The following is a 23,795-nucleotide window of genomic DNA, read 5'->3' as shown; positions in this document are numbered from 1 at the left end:
CCTGAAGGCTGGCCTTTGGTCGTTCTGTACTCTGGAGAGCGTGTGTTAGACACTGTTCTGCAAAGTTGTTCCTGATTAAAATGCTACTCAAGAAGGTTTCGACTGGATTCATCAGGCAACTCTGTTAGAACACGCTAAATGAACCTGCAGTTATCTTTCGGCCCTGATTGCTGTGTTACTTTATGGAATAATAATGGCTCCCTTCTATTCCAGGCTCACTGGCTGCCTGGCATTGTGTATATAACCTACCTGTGTCTGTCTGTGTACAATGACTAAAATTTGTTGAGTACTTACTGTATGCCAGGCAGGAAGGACGCCAGCCATTCACATGCTTCATCTCATTCGATCCTTATGCCACCCTATGGCAAAGGTACTATTTTTTTATCATGCCTATTTTTCAGAAGAGGTAACTGAGGCATCTGAAAGTTAAAAGATTTACCCATGGTCACATGAGCTAGTGAGGAGCAGAGAGAGCAGTGGAACCCGGGCTGAGCGGCTCTAGAATCTGAGCTCAAGCAGACAGCATAATCCGGGTGTCCGAATTGTCCTGATGCAATTAAGCCCCTCACCATCATTGCCCGCTGCATTATGCCTTCCCGAGTATCCAGGCAGGATTTTGCATATTTGCACCACTCTGAGAGAAAGCTCATAGTTACTTTGCTATTCTTGTTTAAGAAAGAACCACAAATTTACCTCAACAAGTGGCATGAGGGAGAGCTTTCCAGGTTGCTATTCTATATTCAGAATCATGATTGTTAACTTATTTTCTGAATTTTGAAGGATTCTCTTCAGAAATCAGCTATTTCAACTCAAAAGAGCGACCTTTGCCTGGATTTATGGCCTTGCGCTGTTTTTCCTACAAATTATGAAAGTAAGGCAATTAGGGAAAATATTTCCCTTTACTAATTTGTAAGGATACTTGTTACTTTTTATTTTATTTATTTATTTATTTGAGGTCATAATAACTTATAACATTGTGAAATTTCAGTTGTACATTATTATCTGTCCGTCATCATATATATGTGCCTCTTTACCCCTTACACCTACTCCCCAGCCCCCTTCCCCTCTGGTAACCACTAGTCTGATCTCTTTGTCCATGTGTTTGTTTATTTTCCACATATGAGTGAAATCATGCGGTGTCTGTCTTTCTCTCTGACTTGTCTCATTTAATATAATATCCTCAAGGTCTGTCCATGTTGTTGCAAGTGGGATAATTTTGTCTTTTTTATGGCTGAGTAGTATTCCATTGTATATATATATACCACATCTTCTTTATCCGGTCATCAGTTGATGGGCACTTGGGTTGCTTCCATGTCTTGGCTATTGTGAGTAATGCTGCAGTGAACATAGGGGTGCATAAGTCTCTTTGAATTGTTGATTTCAAGTTCCTTTCGATTTTTCTTTTTTTTTGAGAAATAGGACACTTGTTATTTTGCAATGTTCAGGGTATACTTTTCAGAAGGAGCTTGACTGTCTTTTCTATCAGTGGTAAGTAATACAGTTGTTTCACATCCATGGGGCCCTTGAAAGCAATCAATTCCAGCTCAAATTCTTCTTCTTCTTTTTTTTTTGCTGAGGAGGATTCACCCTGGCTAACATCTGTGTCAATCTTCTTTTTGCTTGAGGAAGAATGGCCGTGAGCTAACATCTGTGCCAGTCTTCCTCTATTTTGTATGTGGGTTGCTGCCACACTATGGCCACTGATGAGTGGTGTAGGTCCACACCCAGCGACCGAACCTGGGCTGCCAAAACAGAGTGCACCAAACTTAACCACTCGACCGTGGGGCTGACCCTTCAAATTATTCTTTAAACTTTAAACATGTAGTTTTCTTTTGGAAAATAAAATCATAAAACTAACAACTGGAACTTGTTAGATGCTCTTGTGAGAAATGTTACTCTAAGAACAGTCCAGAATAATTAAGGACAAGTGTGTTACCAGTAAGAGCCCACACCATTTGGCAGATTCCTCAGGCTTTGTCACTGTTGCAGTGTGCGTGTGGGGGGATGTCTTGTGACTCAGGGAGAGCAGTCTCCTGACCAAGTTGTCTTGGTGATTATGCATAGTGGAGTCTTATTTTCTTAATGACAGGATTATTAAATTTGAGCTTAGAAGGGGACTTTGAAATCATGTGTTTCAACTCCCAGCTTTCTGGCAGATCAAAATCTAAACCATCTAGGATGTTGCTAGGATCGTTACTGAATATTTAAACTTGGGAAGTGCAGGGCTCCCGCAGGCAACTCCACACCAGTGGCTCTCCAGCCTGGCCCTGCTCCAGGTGTGCTGCATCATCAGACCTTTGGAGTGGGGGCGGGAGTTGGGATAGAGGCCTTAGAATATTTTTTAAAGTTCAGGTGATTCTGCTCCTTGCTAAAGCTCGGGCACTCCTTTTGTATGATGGTGCTGATAGGAAGTGTCATCATTTTGAATCTAATCTCTTTTCTCAAACTCATGGATTGGTAGCCTGTGACCTGTACTTCTACATGTGAAAATATTATAATGTTATTTCTAAAGTAGCTTTATGAATATATATATATATATATATATATATATATATATATATATATATATGAATGTATAAGGAAACATAATCATGCTGGAAATTGCAAAAAAAGAGTTTACTACAGATACACAAACAACATAGCAATATGTAAACAATGCTCAATTCGAGCCCATTAGAATTAATACATTCTAATTGCCTAACCTCTGGACTAAATAATGAACTCCATCCTGCCCTCTACCCAGTGGTAGTGAGGTGGGCAGAATTTCTAGGAATGGTCCCCAAGGTTCTACTCCTGAATCTCCAGAACCTGTGAATGTGATGAGCTGTCATTCCAATAATTGTGAAATGTTATATGGCACAGTTGACTTTAAAAAAGGGAGGTATCCGGGGCCGGCCCCGTCTCCGAGTGGTTAAGTTTGTGCGCTCCACTGCAGCAGCGCAGGGTTTCACCGGTTTGGATCCTGGGTGCGGACATGGCACTGCTTGTCAGGCTACGTTGAGGTGGCGTCCCACATGCCACAGCTAGAAGGACCCACAACTAAAATATACAACTATGTGCCGGGGGGCTTTGGGAAGAAAAAGGAAAAATAAAATCTTTTTTAAAAAAATGGAGGTATCCAGGTGGGCCGAATCTTACCACATGAGCCCTTAAAAGCAAAGAACTTTCTCTGCCTAGTGGCAGATGAGGAAGTCAGATTCAAAGCTTGAGGAGGACTTGCTGCTTTGAAGCCAGAAGGGTCACGTGAGAAGGGATATGGGTAACTATTGGAACAGAGAGCAGACCTTGGCTGGCAGCCAGCAAGGAGACTGAGACCTCAGATCTACTGCTGCAAGGAATTGGATTCTGCTGACAACCTGAGTGAGTTTGGAGCTGGGTTATTCTTCCAAGCCTCTAGATAAGAGTCCAGCCTGATTGACATCTTGATATCAGCCTTGTGGGACCCTGAGCAGAAAATCCAGTGAACCTACCTGGACTTCTGACCTACAGAACTATGCGATAATAAATGGATGTTGTTTTAAGCCGTTAAGTGTGTGGCTTAAAATACAGATAGAAAATGGCCTGGGGTAGTACTCTCCCTACCTACTGGCAGGTTGTCGGTGGAAACTGAGTGGGGAAGCTGGAATTTTGGACCCTGCTTGGTGGCCTCAGGTGAACCATGGCAGTTCTCCCCTCATCTGCTGGCATGTTGTCAGTGGAGACCAAATGGGGAGTCTGGACTTCTCCCTCCCTGCCCTCAGCTCAGCAGTGGTAAGTGGCCTCCCTCACCCTCCCCACTAGAGAGTGGGGAAGATCTTGGGGAGGAGAGAGCTGGAGACAGGGATTCATTAAACCTGTGTGGGAAGTCCTGGGCGAACTCCTGACAGACCCATAAATGAGTCTGACTAGAATTAACATGCTGAAAAGTTTGAGAATAGAAACTACAGTGTGGAATACCACCTAGGTTTTCAGTGTGACCTCTAGGTAAGACAAATGAAGAAGCCAAGAATAGCACTGCAGGGGCTCTGTAAACTAAACTATCATTGGAATCACAGCCCACAAAAGTAGCCCAGGACCTGCATGCTTAATGTAAATGGGGTGACTGCCTGCTAAATTTAAATAGGACCCAGAGTCTTATAACAGCCCAAATGCCCAGGATACAATAAAAAAAATTCACTTGTCATACCAAGAACTAGGAAAATCACAACTTAAATGAAAAGGCAATCAACAGATACCAACACTGAGAAGACTCAGATGTTGTCATTATCTGACAAAGATTTTAAAGCAGCTGTCATAAAAATGCTTTAATGAGCAATTACAAACACTCTTGAAACAAATGAAAAATTAAACATCTCAGCAAATAAATAAAAGATTAAAAAACGGAAATGCTAGAACTAAAAAATAAAATCATATTAAAAAGTTCACTGGATGAGCTTAATAGATTAGAGATGACAGGGAAAGAATCAGTAAACTTGAAGACAGATCATTAAAATTTATCCAATCTGAACAACACATAGAAAATAATCTGGAAAAGAAAATGAACAGAGCCTCAGAGACCTATGGTACAATAACATAAGGTCTACCATTTGTATCATTGGAGTCCCAGAAGGAGAAGAGAAGAGTATGGGAATAAAAAGTGTTCAAAGAACTAATGGCTGAAAACTCCCCAGACTGGCAAAAAGGATAAACCTTTAGAATCAAGAAGCTGAGCAAAACTCAAACAGGATAAACCCAAAGAAATTTTTGCCAAAACACATCATAATCAAACTTCTAAAAACTAAAGACAAAGAAAAAACAGGGAGAGAGAAACCACACATTACCTATAGGGGAAGAAAGATTTGAATGACAATGGATTTCTCACATGAAATCATGGAATCCAGAAGGAAGTGCACAGCATTTTCAAGTGCTAAAAGAAAAGAACAGTCAACTCTGAATTCTACATCTGGTGAAAATATCCTTCGGGAATGAAGAGAAAATAAAAAACATTCTCAGATGAAGAAAAACTAAGAGAATTTGTTAATACTTTTAAATAATGGCTAAAGAAAGTTCTCTAAACAGGGAAGGAAATGATACCAGAAGGAGGCTTGGAACTTCAGAAAAGAAAAAAACCAATGGATGGGTAAAAATAGGGGTATGTACAATAGGCTGTCTTTAGCCTCATTAGCTTTTAAAGTTATGTTTGATGGTTGAAGCATAAGTTATAATATCTGATGTGGTGTTCAATATATGTAGAAATAACATATGAGAAAATTATATTTGAAAAGTAGGGAGAGTATAATGGGACCTCAATGGAGGTAAGGTGTCTACACTTCACTTGAAATGGGAAAACATTGATACCAGTAATCTATGATGTTACGTAAGTATATTGTATGTACATTGCATGTTATGTATTTACATTGTAATAACAAAAAAACCCCTAAAAACCACTAAAAAACTAAAAACCACTAAAAATAAACTATACAATGAGATATACTCAAAAGGACTATAGATAAATCAAAATGGAATTCTAAGAAATGTACAAGTAACTCACAGGAAGGCAAGAAAAAGGAAAGAATGATAGGAAAAAAGAAATGATAAACAGGGAATAAAGAGAACAAAAAATAATGGCAGACTTAAGCCCTAATATATCAATAATTGCTTTAAGTGTAAATGATCTAAAGATAACAGGAAAATCTCCAAGCAGTTGGAAATCAAATAACACACTTCTGAATAATCCATAGGTCAAAGAGGAAGTCTCAAAGGAAATTTAAAAAAATACATCAAACTGGATGGAAATGAAAAGACAATATATTAAAATCTGTGGGACATAGCTAAAGCTGTACTGAGAGGAAAATTTATAGCACTAAATGTTTACATTGAAATGGAGGAAAAGTCTTAAATCAATAATCCAAGCTTCTACCTCAAGAAACTAGAAAGAGAAGAAAAAAAAACAAAGCAAGCATAAGAAAGGAAATAGTGAGGATAAGAGCAGGAATCATTGAAGTTGAAAACAGAAAAACAGAAAATCAGTGAAAAAGCTCTTTAAAAAGATCAGTAAAATGGATAAACCTTTAAGAAGACTGACAAAGATAAAAAAGAAGACACAAATTGCAATATTAGGAATAAAACAGAGGCTATCACTACAGATCCCACAGCTATTAAAAAGAAAATAAGAGAATACTACAAACAGTTCTACACACACACATTGGACAATTTAGATGAAATGGACCAATTCCTTGAAAACCACAAACACCAAAACTCACCCAAGATGAAATAGATAGATAATCCTAATAGTCCTATAACTATTAAATAAATTGAATTCATAATTTAAAAGCTTCCAAAAAAGAAATCTCCAAGCCTAGAGGGTTTCACTGGAGATTTCCACCAAACATTTAAAGAAGAATTAGTACCAATTCTACATAATCTCTTCCAGAAAATAGAAGCGGAGGGAGTGTCTCCTAATTCATTTTATGAGGCCAGTATTACCCTGATACCCAAACCAGACAGACAGTATAAGAATAAAAACAAAAACCAAAAACTACAGACCAATATCTTTCAAGAGCATAGACACAAAAATCCTCAACAAAGTATTAGCAAAACAAATCCAGCAACACATAATTATGTACCATGACCAAGTAGGGTTTATTCTAGGTATGGAAGGCTGCTTCAATATTTGAAAATCAATTAATGTAATCCACCATATCAAAGGCTATGGGAGAAAAAATAATCACCTAATCATATCAATTGATGCAGAAAAAACATTTGACAAAATTCAATACTTGTTCATGATAAAAACTCTCAGCAAAGTAGGAATGGAGGGGAATTTCCCCAGCTTGATAAAGAGCATCTACAGAAACCCTACAGTTACTGTCATACTAAATGGGGAAAGACTGAATACTTTTCCCTGAGAATGGGAACAAGGTAAGGATGGCTGCTGTCCCCAGTCTTATTCAGTATCATACTGGAAGTCCTAGTTAGCACAATGTTGAGAAAAGGAATAAAAGGCATATGAATTGGAAAGGAAGAATAAAACTGTCCCTGTTTGATGACATGATTCTCTATGTAGAACATGCCAAGAATCTAGAAAATAACTCCTGGGACTGATAAGTGAATTCAGCAAGGTCACAGGATACAAGATTAACACACAAAATTAATATTTCTATAGTCTAGCGGGGAATAATTAAAAGTACAATAACATTTACAATCACTCCTAAAAAAAAGAAATACTTAGGTATAAATCTAACAAAACATGTACAGGATGTGTGTGCTGAAACTACAAAATGTTGATTAAAGTATTCAAAGAAGATCTAATTAAATGGAGAGGCATACCTTGTTCATGAGTTGGAAGAGTCAACAAGGTCAAGATGTTAGTTCTCCCCAAATTAATCTATAGGTTCAATGTAATTCCTATCAAAGTCTTGGCAAAGTTTTTTTGTAGAATAGGTTATTTAAAAATTTATATGGAAAATCAAAGGAACTAGAATAGTTAAAATAATTCTCAAAAAGAAGAGCAAAGGGGCCGGCCCCATGGCCAAGTGATTAAGTTCATGTGCTCTGCTTCGGTGGCCTAGGGTTTTGCCGGTTTGGATCCTGGGTGTGGACACGGCACCGCTCATCAGGCCGTGCTGAGGCAGCGTCCCACATAGCACAGCCAGAAGGACCTACAACTAGAATATACAACTATGTACTGGGGGGCTTTGGGAAAAAGAAGAAGAAAAAAAAGAAGATTGGGAACATATGTTAGTTCAGATGTCAATCTTTAAAAAAAAAGGAGCAAAGTAGAAGAAATCTACTCTATTTAATGAGGTACTAAATAGCTACAGTAATCAAGACAGTGTGATATTGGGGGAGGGTTAGACACATAGGTCAGTGGAACAGAATGGAGAACGCAGAAATAGACCCACACAAATATGCCCAACTGATTTTTAACAAATGGGCCCAATCAATTCAGTAGAGGAGGTATAGCCTTTTCAAATCGTGCTGGAGCTATTGAACATCCACAAAAATGAATCTTACACGTTATAAAAAATTACCTCAAAATGGATCATGGATTTAAATGTAAAACATAAAACTAAAAAATTTTTAGAATTTAACACAGGAGAAAATCTTCAGGATCTAGGCCTGGGTGAAGAGTTCTTAGACATCACACCAAGAGAACATTAAAGAAAAATTGATCAATTAGACTCCTTCCAAATTAAGAACTTTTGCTCTGTGAAAAACCCTGTGAAGAAGATGAAAAGACAGGTTACAGATTGAGAGAATCTATTTGCTAACAACATGTCTGACAAAGGACTTATATTTAGAATGTATGAAGAACTCTTAAAATGGGTAAAAGACGTAACAGACATTTCACTGAAGAGGATATACAGATGAAAAGATGTTCAACATCATTAGCCATTAGAGAAATGCAAATTAAAACCACAATGAGATAGTACTACATAGCTATCAGAATGGGCATTAGAATGGCTGAAATAAAAAAACAGTGATAACACCAAATGCTGGTGATGATGTAGAGAAACTGGTTCTCTCGTACATTGCTGGTGGGAATGTAAAATGGTTCAGCCACTCTGGAAAATAGTTTGGCAGTTTCTTATAAAACTAACTGTGTGCTTGCCATATAACCCAGCAGTCTTGGACATTTATCCCAGAGAAATAAAAATTTATGTCCACACAGGGGCTGGCCCAGTGGTGTAGTGGTTAAGTTCATACACTCCACTTCAGTGGCCCAGGCTTCATGGATTTGGATACCAGGCGTGGACCTATACACTGCTCATCAAGCCATGTTGTGGCAGCATCCCACATATAAAAAAATAGAGGAAGGTTGGCACAGATGTTAGCTCAGGGCCATCTTCCTCAACCAAAAAAAAAGCAAGAGGAAGCTTGGCAGCAGATGTTAGTGCGGGGCCAATTTTCCTCAAAACCCCCCCCCCCACCACCACCACCAAAAGAAAAATTGATGTCCACACAAAAACCTGTACAGCAATCTTCATAGCAGCTTTATAATAGCTCCAATTTGGAAACAACCTGACTGTCTCTCAACGGGTGACTTGTTAAACCCACTCTGGTCCAGCCATACAGTGGAATACTACTCAGCAATGAGAAGGAGTGAACACAGGTAACAACTTGGGTGGCTCTCAAGGGCATTGTGCTTTGTGAATAAAGCCAATCTCAAATGTGATCTACTATATGATTCCATTTATATTACACTCTCGAAACTACAAAACTATAGAGTTGGAGAACAGATTACTGGTTGCCAAGGGACAATGACAGGGCGAGGATAGGGCTGATGGAACTGTAAAAGGGTAGCACGAGGGAGTTCTTTTGTGGAAATGAAACAGTTCTGAATCTTGATTGTGATGGTGGTTATGCAAACCTAAATGTTGGATCAGATTACACAGATTTACACACACACACAAGTCAGTGCATGGCAAAAACTGACGAGAACTGAGTAAGATCTGTAGTGTAGTTACCAGTATTGCACCCAAGTCAATTTCTTTGTTTTGATGTTGTACTATAGTCATATAAGATATCGTCACTGGAGGAAGCTGGGTGAAGGGTTTATGGGACTCTATGCACTATTTTTTTTTTTTAAGGATTGGCACCTGAGCTAACAACTGTTGCCAATCTTTGTTTTTTCTTTTCTTTTCTTTTTTTCTGCTTTATTTCCCAACCCCCCCCCCCCCCCCCCCGGTACATAGTTGCATATCCTAGTTGCAGGTCCTTCTACTTGTGGGATGTGGGACGCCACCTCAACGTGGCCTGACGAGCGGTGCCATGTCCACGCCCAGGATCTGAAACCTGGGCCGCTGCAGTGGAGCATGCGAACTTAACCACTCGGCCACGGAGCCGGCCCCTATGCACTATTTTTGTAAATTCCTGTGGGTATATAATTATATCACAATAAAAAGTAAAAAAAAAAAAAGTCACTGGGTTTCAACCTTGGTTGCTCATGAATATCACCTGGGGAGCATTAAAAAAAATCTGACGTCCAGGCTATACCCCAGACCCATGTGTATCTCTGGTCATGAGTCCCAGCATTGTTTCAGGATTTCTAACTCTTGTTCTTGTTTTCCATTAAATTTAAAAAACCCACTTTCCTAACCACTGCGGTTCTCCAGCCCATCTTGGGTGTTCCGCTCATCTCTCAGGATGGTTAGATTCTGTCGTTGTGTTGTGATGGTCACAGCTGGGATTTAGGGAAGCCCTGCCCCCTGCACAGGTACAAGGTGGCATTACCATTTGGCCTGTCTGTGGTTGGCCTGGAGCCTGGCGGAGCCAATGATGGAAGTAGAACAGAATGAGAGAAGAAGAGTGGAGGAGAGAGAAGTGGTGGGGTGGGGCAGGTGAGAGGTGGTTGCAGGTCTCAGAGACAGTGTTGATGAATGGGCCTAGAGGTGGGACCCTGTCCTGGCCTGGTCTCCTGGGGCAAACTCCTCCCAGATCTGCTTTGATGCCCTTTCTGCTTTTGCCTCACATTGAGGCTACACTGATGGCCTTGAAATGCAAATCTGATCATGTCCCCTTCCCTATGTACCCCACAAACTCTTAAAATCCTTCCTTGGCCTTCCCTTGTTTTTGGGATAGAGACTAAAGTCTTTTTTTTTTTTTTTTTGAGGAAGATTAGCCCTGAGCTAACTACTGCCAACCTTCCTCCTTTTGCTGAGGAAGACTGGCCCTGAGCTAACATCCATGCCCATCTTCCTCTATTTTATACGTGGAACGCCTACCACAGCATGGCTTTTGCCAAGCGGTGCCGTGTCCGCATCCAGGATCCGAACCGGCGAACCCCGGGCTGCCGAGAAGCAGAACATGTGCACTTAAGCGCTGCGCCACTGGGCTGGCCCTGAGACTAAACTCTTAAATGTGATCAGTCTGCAAGGTCCTGTGTGCTGCGACCCCCACCTTTCTTTCCAGCCTCAGCTCCCACCTCATATCCCTGCACCCCGGTAATGCCTTCTCAGCCCCAGAACTCACCTCATGTTTTCCCAGGGAAACCTTCCTCGACTCCCGGACTCTTACAGTACTCATTTTCTACAAGCCTTTGTAGGGCCATGTTTCTCTCCTCAGTAGCGCTTGTCACTCTTGGGATTTTAAATCTCTTTTTGTGGCTATTTGACGAATGTCTCTCTTCTCTATTTGACAGAGGTTCCATGGCCTCTGTGCAGCATTGTGTCCTCGGTGCCTGGCGCACAGCAGTGCTTGTCCATATTTGTTGAATGAGTGACTATCTTTGTTGCTTGTTTCTCTACACTTGTGGTTATTGACCCCATTGGGAACTTAGCCCTTACTCTTTGGATGGTGGTGGCAGTGGCCATTTAAATAGCCCGTGGTCTTAGGTTCTGACTTCCAGAAGCAATATGGCCTGAGAATTTCCAAAGGAACTAATCCTCCTGGCCCCTAGGAAAGGCGCCTGGGCCAGGTTCAGGGGTGGGGCCAGCAGCTGAGTTGGAGTGCTGAACAGCAGTTGCAGGCTTCTATGTTTAGTTGATGTTTATATTTTTGTTTAATTTTTACCAGCTTAGATGTCATTTCCTGCTGACAAGATACTACATAGCCTTAAAATTGGGGGCTATAATAATGTGTGCAGTAATATAGAAAATACACATGCTATGAGAGGAAGGCTATGTAATTGTATATGCAGCGTGCTATGCAAACTACCAAACCTTGCGTATAAGGAAGGAAAAAAATGCTAAAATGTTAATAGTGGGGGTTTTTTTGGTTTCTTTATTTCTAAGTTGTTAAAAAGTTTAAAATTGAAAATTGAAAATTGAAAAAGTAAAAAATTTAAAATTGAAAATTGTTTCGATCTAATTTGTTCCCTTTTCCTCAGGGATTGAGGTACATTCATCCTGCAGCTTCTTGTGATTGAAGTAGCTCCCAGGTGTATGTTACTTTTTCTAAGTTGTTGATTTTTAAATCCCTCTTGTCTTGCAAGTGAATATGAGGTTAATGAAAGTGCCGTATGAGCTGGGGGAATTGGTCTCTCGCTATGTAATTTCGTTTGAATTTTTGTCAGGTCTGTGGATATCTGAGGATGCAATGATACAGCATCTCTGTTTGGTCACAAACTGATTACTCAGAGCACTGGTTCTGGAGTCAGAGCTGAGCTCTACAACTTTGGGGAAGAATTAAGTTCTCTGAGTTTCATCCATTCATTCATCAAATGTTTATTGAGTGTTTACTGTGTTCTAGGCACTAGGGAATACATCGGTGAATAAATCAGACAAAAATCCCTGCTTTCATGGAACTTACCTCTTAGTGGGGTAGATGGACAGTAAGCCATAAACATAATAAATAAGTTATACAGTATGTTGGAGGGGGAAGAAAGCAGGGGAGGGGGGTATGAATATTGGGGATGGGATTGCAATTTATGATAGGGAGGCCAATAAAGGCCTCACTGAGAAGGTGACCTTTAAGTCAAGACTTGAGTTGAGGAAGGGAGCCCTGTGGGGATCTGTGGGAAAGAGCCTTTCAGGCAGAGGCAACAGCACGTGCAACGGCCTGGAGGAGGAGGAGGAGTCCTGGTGTGTTGGAGGAAAAACAGAGACCAGTGTGCTGGAAGGGAGAGAGCCGAGGGAGGGCAGCAGAAGATGGGCTTGGAGGTCCCGGGGCTCCAGATCACGTAGGGCCGCTGTGAGACCTGGACTCTGAGCGAGATGGAAGTAATCGGGTGAGTGGGTGGCGGGCTCCGAGCAGTGGATGTGACTGGGGATGCTCTAACTGGTCCCTTCTGGCTGCTGAGTTGAGAACAGGACAGCGTGGAAGCAGGGAGAGCAGTTCGGAGGCCAGTGCGGGAATCTAGGGGAGACCAGAGAGGTGGCAGTGGGAGCCAGGAACAGCGGTCAGATTCTGGATATTTCTGAAGGCAGAGCCACCACGATTTGCTGATAAGACTGGGCGTGTGGTGAAAGAGAGAAGAGGGAGGGATGATCCTCAGGTTTTTGTACTGAACACCGGGAAGCATGTTAAGGATGTGGGTCTGGAGTTCAGGCCAGGTCCAGGCTAGAGATAGGAATTTGGGAGTCCTTCAAAGTCCTTTACCTGGAAGGGGAGTGTGGGCAGAGGAGAGCAGAGCCCTGGGCACCCCAGTGCTGAGAGTAAAACCAGCCATGAGACCCACTGAGAAGGAGTGGCCAGAAGGGGAGGAGAAGAGCCAGGCAAGTGAATGTTCTGGAAGGCAGAGAGAGAAGGTGCTTCAGGAGGTGGGGGAGTGATCACCTGGGTCGAGACCCTCCCCTCAGGTGGCTCCCAGCACCCGGCATGAACTGCTGTCCCACAGGTGGTTCTGGGGCGGGCAGCTGTGCAGCCTCAGAAGGCTTCTCTCCTCTCTGAAGCAGTTTCTTCATCTGTGAAAGGAGGCAGTACCGATATCCTGGCAGGGTTTTTATAAGGACTAGCGTTATTTCATCGTGTGCCGGATACTGGGAAGCTCTCATTCATTCACAAGGATGAATAAGTCGTAGTGTATGTCGAGTCTAGCTCCACATTAATATTATTAACAATAATGATGAGCACCTGGTGTAAGGGACGCTCATAGTAGGGGCTTTGTTTTCCTTTGCAGAGTTAGGCCAAGTATGGGCATATAAATGAAAATTGCTACTATTGTGAACCACAGAATATAACACTCTTCCGTTCGTGCATTCATTAAGTACAGGAATAGCTCTAAGGTTTTTTTTAATATCTGATCAGTGTTATTGGAACTCTTAAACCACATTGTAAGAATTAGAATAAAAAAGTAAGGCTTATGCACCTGCCAAATGTACACATTCTTGAGGCTGATAAGTTTTGCCATGAGAAAACAGTCAGTGTCTCCAAAGACAGAAAGCAGAACATTCTGAGTTTGCAGCACAGAATAAAGGCAATGCATTGCTTGAGATTTTCTTTATTCAAGAAAGGCTTAAGGAATGTATACCACCTTCCCAAGTTTATTGAAGAATATGAAATGGAATAAATGGTAGTCGTTTGAAAGAAACTGGCCATTTTTGGAATAAAAGTTTTCATATGTGAACAACTTGCATGATAACTGAACTTTTACTTTTCAGATTTTCGACTCATCCATTCAACTTTTACTTAATGATGACGTTTTGAAAATGATATTTTCATTTAAGGTACCATTAGATTTCTTTTTCAGGGTGAGGGTAGAGAAATGTACGTAGAAACATCTGTAGCATGGATAGTATTGAGAGGTCAGTCTTCCCCTGTCCCCACAATACTGTGTGCTGGAAGAGAGCCTGTTGTGCCCTGTCTTTCTACCAAGTAATTTCAACCTTTTCTGCTGTGACCTGTGAGCCTGCTCAGGTCGGTTGCATTTGGCACATCTTTACTGACACCTGTGCCCAGCTCCTGGAGTACAGGGTGGTGGCGGCTGCAGACCCAGGCCAGCCTTCTGGGACTCCAGCGGGCTTTGACCAGGAGCAGTGATGCCCAACGATCCTAGAAGCTTGAGTGTAGGTTTATTAGCTTTGAGGCCTTGGGGAAGTTATTTCATCCCTCTGGGTATCCATTTATTCCCTCCTATGAAGAGCAGGAATAGCAACGTTAGTCCACCTCTTTGCTAGGGTACTTGGGAGGGTCGGTGAGATCATGCCTGGAGGGCAGCTCAGAGTAGTGTTAGATACATATTATTCAGCCAACAGATATTAGCTGTTAATATAAGTGTTAAGCCACTCTGAGAAACTGGAAAATGCGGAGATGGCGTTTGTCAGTTGGGTGCTGTGGGCAGCGGGTGCTGAGATCCAGGTGGGGGTGCAGGAGGTTTGTTTGTGGAGGGGAGATAACACCCATGGCAGATGAAAAGGTCCGGCAGCCTCAGGCTGCGACGCCCTTCAGGCCCAGCCAGCCTGGCAAGGAGCTTCTGGGCAAAGACTGCCCGACGGAAGAGACAGAAATGGGCAGAAATGGGTAGGCACCAGCCCCTCCCACCCACTCTCCAGGTCAGTGACTGGCGGGAGGCTGCCTGGAAGGAGCGTGACCCTGGCTAGAAAGCAGGCTGAGGCAGGTCGTGAAGGGACATGTGGGCAGCGCATCTCGAGGGCTTCCCAGGAGACATTTTGTTTCACTTTAGTTTCTTAACTCACAAGGGGATTTGAAATAACATATTTCACCCACCCCCCGTCTCCCTCCCCCCCCCCCACTCAAGGGTAAATGTCACCATCTTTCTGCCACCGAGGAAGATTAGATAAGAAATTCTTGAGGGAAGTTCAGGGAGAGCGAAGGTGAAAATGTGAATACCTCTTTAATGTGTAGTCACAACATGCATTAAGGCAAAAGCCACGTGCGTATATACATATATATTTAGCTGTTGGTGGAATGAGGTGCATGGATTCAGCCTGCTTTAGCTCTTTGCTGTCTGTTTTGCTTGTCATGAAGGAAGGAGTGTTTCATTTATTGTCATACTTCCTCTGGGACCACCAGGTTTTTCTCAAGAAAACCAGCAAAGAGATGATATCCTGTATCTGGGAGTCTGGGTGAAAAACAAGCGGGCTTGCCTGCATTCATAAGCCGAGAGGTTGTCCAGGCCAAACCACATCCTGCCCTGGGTTTCTTGAGGCAGGTGGTCCCAGATGGAGGCCCAGAACGAGAGCTCTGTGGAGCATGTTCTCCTGAAAGGCCTGGGGCAGCGATGGCAGAGGGGTGCTCCGTGGCCATGCTCAGTTCCCAGGGGGTGTGGGGACAGCCTGGTTGCTGGCTGCTCTTACACCAAGCCTTTCTTCTAAGGCGGCAGCACAGCTCATTGGTGGTTGTGCTGAAGCTCTCAGGGATGTCATTTCCCTGGCCGTAAAACGAGACCTTGGTCAAGATCTGAGGCAGCTAGGTGATCAGCAGGGGCCAGTTAAAACCAAAAAGGGACTGTTTTGGCACTCCATGGAAGAAAAAAGAAATTAAAATTGTATTTAAAATATTTACTATAGATGTAGATTTTAGTCATGATTATAATAAACTATAATTGACATTGATTTCAGTGTTAAAACGTGAACATCTTCTCAGCAAGGCTGGGTGTGTCTGGGCAGTATCTTTTGTCTGCAGTGTGGTGCTGGCTGCCAAAGTCTTCAGGCCCATGGAGTTTGCTTTCTGACCACATATGATTCATAGTCAAGAAATGACATCCAAATCAATAGGGTGACAGATTATGGGCAAAAGATATGTTACAACTGTTTGAAACCGTAATTATTATCAAGTCATAACTGCTAAACCTGTAGTCACACTGTACTATTGGGGTCTTCATGAGCACAAATCGAAAAGGAATCCAGTTTACTGCTGTCATTCTGTAACTGCTGTTAACAGCCTGCCTTATGTTCACAATTCAATCTTTAACTGTTTCTCTCCAAATCTTGAAACTGGAATAATTGCCAACCTGACTATAATAAAAAATACATTTGCCATTTGAAAGTAGTTTCAGCTATTCTGTGTTAAAAGAGTAATTATGACATTAGCCTCTGGTGGCACATAATATGGACTTTGACACACGTTTGAATATATGGAGCATGTCAGGTTCATGTACTGTCAAATGTTGAGAAATCGCTTCTTTGTGCTTATTGATGTTTTTTCAAGGACCGCTCTGTTATTTGGTTTAAAATGTCACAGGACAGATGATCTCTTTGGTACATATAATCTACGCAATTATTGTGTGATCTTCCGTCAGTGGTGGTTAAAAATCCATAAACATTTGTTCTCTTTTAGCTTCTGATATTTTTTATTCAATTTAACTCATCCTTTTATTTTAAAACTTGAATTTGAATGTTTTCCATTAGCAGATAATTTAAGGTGACAATCAAGTCTAGGGTGCTGCCAACTTTAAGCTGAACGCAGTCCCCAGCCCTCGAGCTGGATATGACATCTAATTTCAGGCCTGTTGCAATGCAGAGATGTAGCTGATCTGTTATCAGCCCTTGTAACAACATGGCACAGTTGACAAGCGATGGTTCTCAGGCGGGGGGAGCGTGTTATTTAGCTGCATAACTGGTCACCCTGATTGCACTTCCACCTGGGGTGCATCTCCTAGAGCCACATACGGTAAAGAAAGCTGCAGATTCATCATGAGTAGGGTCATCCCATTTTAATCTCATTACAGACAAATTTAGGCTTGTCTTCATTCATTATAATGAAAGCCAAATGAAGATTCATCCACTTTACTAAAAACTGTATCTTTTTTTCCTTTTAATTGGAATGTTCAAGTGAATATTAAGGCATAAAAATAATTAAAAGTCACTCTCTCTGCTAATGAAACTTAGTGTAGAGCCAGTCTGGGCCTGTGGCGCGCACTTGCCATTCTCAGACTGCGTGGTCCCTCAAGCTGCTCTCAGCCCTGGAACCCATCGCTGTGTCTGTCGGGGTGGCAGAGATTGGTAGGTTATTTACGTCTGCCCATTTTCTTCCCCAGAGTGGCTAGAATGGTCTTAAGTACAGAGAAAGAGCATGTTAAATATTCATCCGGTTTAATTGAATTTAATATACAATCCTTAAGATTAATCTGAAGTTTTGGAGTCATTAATAGTTCATTTTTGTTCATTGCATGTAATTTCTTTGCTATTATCTAAGATAGTGAATTATTTAAGTAAAAAGGGAAGTTCTTTCCATAAGATGGATCTTACCAAGCTGTTGCTGCTTCATTCCTATATGATTACTGATTATATTAAATTAGGAATGTGGATAAGAGAAGAGTAGCTGTCCCGAGGTTTGAGATGTTGCGTTACTGGGTGTTGCATGACATATTGCAGCCTGGAATCTGACACTTGCTGAACGACCCATGGTCCCCTGCGCGTTCATTAGCAACTTCAGATTTCCATGAATATTAATAACGGGTGGATATCAGTTTGAAGGACTGTGAATCAATTAAGGTGATATTGTCATATACTTTGATTTATAAACATGCATAAATTGTTCTCTTTTAGTGCAATTTTTCTACTTTAGTTTCTTCTTTCACTTCTTGGACACAAATTTAATGGTGTTTTGGGGTGATTTATATTTTTTCAGGACAGTTTCTGAAGTGTTGCCAAAAGTGCTGGTTGTTTTTAAAAATTCAGGTGATCTCTGTAAATTATTGAACAAGAATCAAGTACTGTATACATATCCCAGTCTATTTATATTATAGTACTGTTTTCCACCATGGCCACCTACACCTTGATTTTATATTTTGAAGTGTTACTTAACTATTAAAATATAGAAAAGCGTGAGAATATAAACAGCATCTACCTACCCACCACCTAGTTTTATCAAGTGGTACCATTTTGTCATACTTCTGGTTCTTTAAAAATCAACAAATAGACTTCTGGTTTCAGCTCAGAGATGTAGAGAGCTGCAAAGACGTCCCTCTCACGCTTACAAGAAAAAATCTGGACAGACTGGAAGTTAACAGAGACTGAGTTCACAGAGCAAAGAGCCATTTCAAAATCTGGACAGAGATAGGCACTTTCTGAGACACAAGACGTGAGCATTTGCTTACCAGATGCAGAAGCCACCAGACATCATAGAAGTAGGTAGAAAGATCAAGCTACAAATTTGACAAATTTCTGGAGCCTGAGTATGGCCTAGTTTGAGAGGGTGAAGCTCATGGGGGCAGCAGTGAGGTAGGAGGGGGGTCCTGCCCTTTTGCAGGCTTTTCCTCTAGGAACCCGTCCTGGCTCTCACAGGGAAGACTGGGGACAATCCAGAGAAAACTCATGGTGTGGGCTGAGGGTACTGGCTTAGGAACCACTGAGAAATCCACTCAGACCTTTCTCCCTTAAGAAACAAAAGGTTTATTCTGCAGGGGGAAGGACATGGTCTGCGGGCACTGGTGAAATACCACTGCAGCTGGGGGAAGGGAATTCCACCCAGCCCCAGTCCCCCATCTCACCTAAAGAAAGTCTTAATCTGCAGGGAGAGGGGCCTCAAGGCTGATGGCTGAGAACACTGCTGGATACACACTGCATATGGGGGAAGAGACTGGGGGGAGCCCTATCCCTGGAGGAGGGGCAGAAGCACTTGTGAAGACTAACCCTGAGACACAGGCCTGCTGTGCACTCGAAAGACTGAGGCTTAGAACATTCGAGAACACCATCCACCACAGCAGCCTAACAAGCCTTCAGGAATAACAACAGTGGATTATAGCAGGGAGAGCTGCAAGAGACAGGCTCTCTCTGGGGAGCAGCACGAAGGGAAGCCTCAAAGCCAAGAAGGGGGGGAAAAAAGATGACTAGAGGAATTTGAAGTTTCTGATGTCCGTAAGAACAATAAAGCTCAACACAGCCCAACTCCTGACTAGATTCACATAAATCCCCACACTAAGGGATCATTTACCTCGGTATCTACTGCCCTATACAAAATGTCTGGCTTTCAACCCAAAATTACAAGGCAGGCCAAAAGGCAAGAAAAAGCAGTCTGGAGAGACAAAACAATCCTCAGAACCAGACACAGATATGACGCAGCTGTTGGAACTATCAAACCATACACCTGAATATTACCATTACCTAGCTCTGTTCACTGAATGCCCTTTATGTGCCGTGTGCCATTTTAGGAGTGGGCTTAACAAGGTCTGTGCACTTAGTGAACATTCTAACAGAGGAGAGAGCATAACTGCAGAAAAGCAAAAAGATAATTATAGATAGTGAAACATGCAACAAGGAAATATAGGAGGGGAAAGGATAGAGTGCCTGACTGGTGGAGTGTGGGGGCTGTTTCAGCCAGAGTCATCTGATGGCCTCTTGGGGGAGGTGACACTCTAGCTCACACCTGAATGATGAGGAAGCTCCTGCCATTATTAAGAGCCATCTCAGTAGAGAACAGCAAGTGCAGATGCCCTGAGGCATGAACAAGCTCCGATCCCCTCAATATGATTAGTGCTTTGGAATGTAACAGCGCTATGGGAATGTTGCTGATGAGAGCAACTCTTTTAGTTGTGTCACTGTCAAGGCTAATCTAGGGAGGAAGTAGTGGGTGGGTTCTCTCCTGCTCACATTCTTCTTTTTCTTTAAACACATAAGGGAATTACTCCTCTCTCCCCCCATTTTGGGGGCAAGGAGAGTCTATTATACCTTTTTTTGTAACCACTTCAGGACCTGGCACACAGTGAAAAGGAATGTGAATTTGCTGTTGTGAGTAGTGGCTTCATTATTTATCCAGTAAAACTGTATTGCTTACTCCTCTTCGTGATTGTAGAGAATGTGCATTAACTCAGCTAATCCTCACCCCCCATCCCCCGTCCCACGTAGTGATTATTCCTCTCTTACAGATGGGAAAACTGAAGCCCAGAGAGGTTACCTGACTTGATGGAAATTGCAGATCTATTAAAGGTGACCCTTGGTATTTGAACCCCAGTAGCCTGATTTTGCACGATTGCATTCTAAGAACTAACGGGAAGGATGGGTATTCTTAAAAAGCAGAGCCTCACAATGGAATACTACTCGGCCATAAAAAAGGATAAAATCGTCCCATTCACAACAACATGGATGGACCTTGAGGGTATTATGTTAAGTGACATAAGCCAGATAGAGAAAGACATACTCTGTATGACTCCATTCATAGGTGGAAGTTAAACATGTAGACTAAGAGAACTGATTGGTGGTTACCAGGGGAAAGGGGGCATGGGGGGAGGGCACAAAGGGTGAAGTGGTGCACCTACAACATGACTGACAATAATGTACAACTGAAATTTCACAAGGTTGTAAACTATCATAATCTTGATAAAAAGTAAAAAAAAAAAGAAAAGAAAAGGAAAAAAATGAAAATACAGTAGTTCCCCCTTATCCATGGGGGATACATTCCAAGACTCCCCGTGGATGCCTGGAAGCGCCGATAGTGCTGAACCCCCTATAGACTATGCTTTTTCCTATGTGCACATACCTCTGATAAAGCTTAATTTATAAACTAGGCACGGTAAGAGATTAACGGCAATAACTAATCATGAAATAGAACAATCGTAACAATATACTGTAATAAAAGTTATGTGAATGTGGTGTCTCTCTGTGTCAGTCCACACCTGTTCCTGAATCTGTGTGACCGTCCCTCACTGGCAGTGAAAGGCTTGGTGCCACGCGTCTCTGGGGATCCCTTGCTGCAGTCCTCCTACAGGCTGGATGCTTTCTGGCACAACATGTCACCGTCAATGGGAACACGTTCTCTGTTCCTGTCTTCCACCCACAAATTTAATGCCTTTTCCATCTTAACTAAACACTTATCACGCACCGTCACCGTAACTTTTGCGGTTTGAGGTGCGACCGCAAAACTAGCACGAACTTCTTTTTCCTTCTTCACAATTTCATGGATAAAAGATTCGTTTTTACGATCTTAGGAACCTCAGCATACATTTTTTTTTTCTTATTAAGTTGAGAACTTTCACCTTCTCACTTAAAGGAGGCACTTTATGGCTTCTCTTTGGCATATCTGAATTGCCAGCATCACTACTCTTGTACTCTTGTATTTGGGGCTGTTCTTAAGTAAAATAAGGCTTTCTTGAACACAAGCACTGCCATATCTCGACAAAGTCATAGCCCTGATGGCTGCTAAGTGACTAACAGGCAGGTAGCATATACAGCGTAGCATATACAGTGTGGATCCACTGGACAAAGGGATGATTCCTGTCCCAGGCAGGATGGAGCAGGATGGTGAGAGATTTCATCACACTACTCACAACGGTGCACAGCTTAAAACTTATGAATTATTTTTGGAGTTTTCCATTTAGTATTTTCAGACTGCGGTTGACGAAAGCAAAACTGTGGATAAGGGGAGACTACCGTAGTTGCTTAATTCTTATGTAACTCAGTTTGTGTTAAAGTGTTGGCTGGTGAAACTGCCTAGGGAAATGGATTTCGTAAATACCTGTTGAACAGCCTATCATTTGTTTGTTTGTCATGAGTGCTTAAAAACAGATGAAAATGGGTAGTGTAAATAGTTTCAACATCCCGATTGCCTCTGCTGTCTTACTACTACAGATGTTACTGCATAGTATTAATACTGTGAAGGCAATATTGTCTGGCACTTGTCTATCCAGAACATTCTGGAAATCACCTTTTGTGATCTAAATAACTGTTATGTAATTGACACCAGTCTACTGTTTTATAGACTGCATTTTTCACCTGCTTAAATGCTTTTCAATTTTTTTCTACAATAATGCTTATTCTTTAAGAATAACTCATAATACAAATAAACCATATTAGTACATTACTGGAGAGGGAGAACTTTACATTGGATGAAGAGGGTGATTATATCCATTGGTTTCTGTTTTTTGCCATTAGAGGAAAGAAAAACACTTTCCCACCAGCACCTCTCTTGACACACCAAAAGGTTGCTGGGGTTCAGTAATGAAACGTTTGTTGAAGGAAGTGCAATCTTGGTGGAGTATTCTCTAGCCAGTAGTAATAACTGAGCACATAGTTGTGCATAGTTCTGTTATCTGTACCATTCATGGTACTACATGCTGGGTGAGAAAAACAGCAAACTTTTATGTAGCACTTCCCATGGACCAGAGAAGTTAAGTAACTTGCCCAGGGGAGCACAGATAGTCAGTTTCAGGGCTGGATTTGACTGTGTGGGTGGTTTAGCGCCAGAGTCCTGCTCTCTCACTCCTAACTGTACTAAGGTACAGGATTATCTGGGTAGCCTTGGCTATGTGAAAACAACAACACAAGCCATAATTAGCATGAGGGGGTACCCAGATCCGTCAGGTTCTGAGAACCTGCTGGGAATCTTGGCTGAGCTGAGTGTGAGGCTACTGCGAGATTTTTTTTTTAAGTATACAGCCACATTGAATTGGAACCACGACTTCCTGTGAATGCCTTATGATGTTATTTGAAGAAGGGAAATAAGCATATGAATTTTTTAAAAGTTTCTTGAAGTATATTGATTTTTAAGAATGGATGCAATGAGTAGTTCTCATTAGTTCTAAGAATTATTTCTCCTGGCATGCTTTGGTTCCATGTAAAGCTCTTTAACACTCAAAGACTGCAGGTTTTGCTGCTTTGATGGTATAGCGTCGAACGTGGCTGGTAGCTTTAAACAGGCGCAGTAATGCAAGTGTCGATGCTGCCAGCACAAATGGAAAAATGCATGGCTTTAACTGAAAAAACGGGCTGCGTCTAGTCTTTGATTCCCTTTACATTTAATCTTACTACTCATAGTTTCTGTGAAGATGGGGAGGGAGGGAGCAGATTTGGCCCTGTCGTTCATCAGTAAGATCCTGAAAAATTTTGGAATGTGAATTCTGATGATGACCTCCCACCGCTTCTTCTCCCACTTATAAAGGGGGAACAAACAAAACACTACCTAGGAGATTCTGAAACCAGATGATGGTGTAGCCCGGACTTCTCAAACTCTAAGGTGCCATAAGGATTCCCCAGGGATCTTGTTAAAATGCAGATTCGGATTCAGGGGGTCTGGGCTGGGGGCGGGTTTTGGGAGGCTGAGATTCTGCAATTCTAACAAGCTCCGGATGCTGCTGCTTTTAGTAGCAAGGGTATGGCTGGCCCTTTCTGACCCTCTATCTTAGGGCCTCTGTCTGCTCATCTGAATCACCTGGGGGAGTTTGAACCCCATAGATTCCCAGGCCCACACCAAACCGATGGAACGAGAGTCACTTGGGCTGAGGCCACGCAGGCATTTGGGAGAAGAAATAAGGCTGCTGAAGGGTTGTGATAATAAATCTGCCAGCTTTGTTTTTCTGGGGGAGGGAGGAGGATAATGACAGCTTTGAAAACTTCGCTGTAGGAATCAGATTGAGATGTTTAAAGACACATTCTCTGACATCCTAAGAGCTTCCTATTTGCCCTAAACGACATGAGAAATCTTAACAGCCACCCTCCTTGGAAAGGAATAGACCAGTTCTTTATGATTGCGTCCAGACTGGCTTAAATCAGAGAGCGCGG

General features: G+C 42.1%; 1 protein-coding gene across 6 annotated transcripts in view; it reads left to right on the top strand.

Annotated features, from left to right (window-relative positions):
- Nucleotides 1-23,795, top strand: part of SH3KBP1 (SH3 domain containing kinase binding protein 1) — a 315,088-nt gene that overhangs the window by 52,266 nt on the left and 239,027 nt on the right. The window lies entirely within an intron of this gene.

Source organism: Equus caballus, chromosome X, assembly GCF_041296265.1.
Source record: "Equus caballus isolate H_3958 breed thoroughbred chromosome X, TB-T2T, whole genome shotgun sequence".
Lineage (NCBI taxonomy): Eukaryota > Metazoa > Chordata > Mammalia > Perissodactyla > Equidae > Equus > Equus caballus.
Note: the sequence above shows the minus strand (reverse complement) of the source record. Positions and strands in the feature narration are given on the sequence as shown.